General features: G+C 44.2%; 1 pseudogene; it reads right to left on the bottom strand.

Annotated features, from left to right (window-relative positions):
• Nucleotides 1-1,361: 1,361 nt before the first annotated feature.
• Nucleotides 1,362-1,581, bottom strand: LOC121275546 (annotated as a pseudogene).
• Nucleotides 1,582-3,763: the final 2,182 nt, after the last annotated feature.

Below are 3,763 nucleotides of genomic sequence, written 5' to 3'. Positions count from 1 at the left end.
GGAGGATGAATACCAATACCAATGCTCAAAAGGTTAAGTGTGCCTGAGAATGAAGCTTTACAGCTTTCAGGAGACAAACAGAAGAGGCTGCAAGAGGTGTGGAAATACAAGGTATGGTACCAAGACCAGGGAGGAAAAGGCAGGGCAAAGGACAGCACTAGTTATTTAAGCTTCATGTGGATTCTCAATAAAATAGCCATAGCCATTCTCTCAAGTGCTATTCCTTCAAGAAGACCTGCAAACGTTTAAGCTCAACAAACTTTTTTTTCTTTTTGAAAGCCATGAGGATATCTTGAAGAAGTCAGCAACTCAAAGGGGCAGTTGGGCTTATAAAGATCCAAACTCTTGCCCATTGATGACTAGTTTTAACAGGGGATTTTATCTGGTCCAGCACCAAACCTGATAGCTCCACTCAGGAGGAACTACTCAAGCAGTCAGACTGGGTGAGACTCCAAGCACTACTGGACAGGAGGACCTGGGAGTAGAAGAAGGGGAGAGTAGCATTCCTGCACAATGGGCGGAGAAATAATTGCCCTGCTGAGGAGCCTAGAGATGCAAATCTTGGAGGCCCAATTGTCAAAATTATAATTCAAGCACATATCTATTATGCACAGACAATGAAAATTATTTTCATTCCTATAATTGAGCTGATGGAGACTTGAGCTGATTCCATGACATACATTTGCAATATATTGCAGGAAATTTCTAATGAGCTCTAGAACACCTCAAAGAAAACAACAGTATTGGGGTTTGTTGTAGGAACAAGGGGTGTAAGAAGGAAGATATTTTCACTTCCTACACACAAGGGAGAAGCACAGCCATCTGAGAAATTGATAGGCAGTAAAACCTAAATGTGACTTTCCAAATCTGTAAACCCTGTATAACAGATATCCATGTGTTGGAAGTAAATGCCTTCTTTACTTCATCCTCCTCTTCTTCATAGCACAAGAATAAAGGCAGTCCCATTGAAAAACCATTTCCCTAGTCCATTAACTTACTTTCTCAGGTACTCCCAAAAACCACTAGCTTAAGTCTACAGAAAGATTCTACAGCATGTTAGAATGGCAGGTCACCTGTTCAATGACACAGCCCTATTGTTTATATTGTCACTTACATAGTGTTGGTTCTCTGGGAGGTCAAATTAGGTGCAGAAATTTAGAGGCAATTGTCTGGCAACGTTGAACATACCCACCTATCCCCAGTTGCAGACTCCAGGTGGGCTCCAATGCCATCTGGTGATTCTTTTCGGGAAATATTTTGTTGGCTATTTTTGGGGCAAGGTATGACAATCTACCATATCATCCCATTTTACTTAATTTCCTGTATCATTGCAATATTTAAACCAGATGGATTTTGATAAACGTGTCCACATAGCAGCAAAGTTCTGACGGCAGCAACACCCTGGAGTAACAGGTTGTTCACATCAGATCTGGGGGGCTACCGTGCAGGTATATTACTTTAACATGCCAATGACTCAAGTATCTTTGACTGTACAACCACAAGTTGATGAATGTCACCTGCCAAGGTCTGAAAATTGGTGGTTTTTCACAGGAAATACCCATTGGAGTTCAGAAGAATGAGGGGTAATTCCGTTGAAACATATTTGATCCTGATGGGACTTGACAAGTTAGATACCAGGAGAATGTTTCCTCATGGGGGAGCCCAGGACTAGGGAGCCCAGTTTAAGAATAAGAGGTCTCCCCTTTTAGACTGAAATGAGATTTTTTTTCTCTCAGGGGATCGTTAGTATGTGGAATTCTCTTCCCCAGAAAGCAGGGGAGGGTGGGTCATTGAATTTTTTCAAGGCAGAGTTAGACAGATTTTTGACAGAGAAGGGAGTCAAGGGTTATGGGAGGGCCAGACAAGAAAGTGTAGTTGAGACCACACCCAGATCAGCCTTGATTTTATTGAATGGCGGAGCAAGCCAGAAGGGCCGAATGGCTTACTCCTGCTCCTATGTCAAATGTTCCACTGAAATTTCAGACCAATATATTAAATGATAAAAAGCATATGGTCAATTAAAACTATTTCCTTCAAAAGACTGTATAAAATTTATAGTTCATAAATTCTCCTAAATTAATTTATGCCCCAAAATTCCTGGTGCAGAAGAGGGTTTTGTCTAGGGGAAGAACCTGATTATGCAGGGAATACACCACTCCCATATCAAGAGAGTCTGTTGGGGAAGCTCCTGAGCTTTTCTGGGGAATTCTGCCATTTACAACAGTAAAAGATCCCAACGGAACTCATATCATCTGAGAGATGGCATCAATCCCTTTGAACCCTTCTGTAAGATCCTAAACTTTACTAGACTAAGATGATAGATCCCTGAGAGGATTGATTACTTTGGTTGTAGGATTAATTACTCCATCTGAAACTGAAAACTAAACAAAAAGTAATATTTCTCTTTGGCCCTACTGGGGCAGAGCAGCTGTGGGTTTTACAATATTTTGTAGTTTGCCTTTCTTCCCTGCCTTCTTTGTCCTGTTCTTTGCTCAAGGAAGTCAACCAAAGAGGATATCATGCTGATATCCGTTGTCAAAGAGATAGGAAGTTTTCAGAAGCGGGGGCCCCAAAATCTGTCTTTTAAACCATCTTCATGTATAGGGTGGACAATGAAAGAAAAGTTCTCCCAAAGTTTAAGTAAACTTGTTATCACACTTTCAAGATGCTGACTGTTCCCTCAAATAACTTTGTGTTCAAACATATGGTCTTACATCGCTGGGCACCCACCCAGCATGCCAAAGTATTGAGGTCAACACCGGTAGGATGGAGACCTCGGTCCAGGATATTGATCCTCCACTGCTGCAGAGGCTGAACTCAGTCACTGATGCCATAGTTGGCCTCCAATATTGTCAACTCAAGAGGGGTGTGGGACATCTTGATCTCACTCCAGCTTCCCCTTCTCCTCAAGGAATCATCCAGGGGCCGTCTCCAGCCCGTCCGAATCCCCTCTTCCTGTGACCCCATCAGCTCCAACTCCGCAGGCCAAGGAGGGTGCTGCTGGCCCACACAGGACACCCAAAGCAGGCCAGGGACCTCCAGCTTTCAGCCCTCCAGAAGACACCCACCATGGTCATCACAGGGCGCAGTAGTCAGCAGGCTGCCTCCACCTCCACTGTGGATGTCAGGGAACACAAAGGTTAGAATGATTAAGAAAGTTAGAACAGGGTTAGGATGGTTAAGAAGATGTAGTTGCAAAGCCTAGGCGTGAGTGTTAATCACTTGCACTTAATGTTCACTATTGTAAATAAACACCCAAGAATGTCTCCCTGCCTATGGCTCCTTGTTATGATGAGCAGTGTTCGTATCACTCAGAAGTGAAACCTTGGTTTCTGCACAAGATTAAGGCAGGCATCTCAGTCCAGGGCCTCTTCCTTGTGCAGTTGTAACCTTCAGTCCAAAGTGATGGTCCGCCTTCACACTCACTGGACACATTAGTGATGCCTGCCCCTCGATGGTGCTCGCATTGCTGCCAGAATGTTGTGGGCAGGTAGCACAGAGTTCCGTCATTCTCTCTGTTTGCTCTCGGCAGCTTTGAGGTGGGGCTGGCCCCCCATCTCTTCAGCATCTGTGACCGTTGACTCTGTGCTTCTGAAGGGGGTCTGGTGCTGAAGGCTGACAAAGGATCAGATGCATTTAAAGTTTCATGGCTGCGTCTCCATGTTATGACCCTGATCACAGAGCGCAAGCAAGCTGCCTTCAGCCAGACAGGAGTCAGACATTCTCAGAGGCAATGTGAAGATCTATGGAGTGTCCTCACTGC

The sequence above is a fragment of the Carcharodon carcharias genome, chromosome 2, assembly GCF_017639515.1.
Source record: "Carcharodon carcharias isolate sCarCar2 chromosome 2, sCarCar2.pri, whole genome shotgun sequence".
Lineage (NCBI taxonomy): Eukaryota > Metazoa > Chordata > Chondrichthyes > Lamniformes > Lamnidae > Carcharodon > Carcharodon carcharias.
The sequence above is the reverse complement of the archived record's forward strand: the minus strand, read 5'-3'. Positions and strand labels throughout refer to the sequence as shown.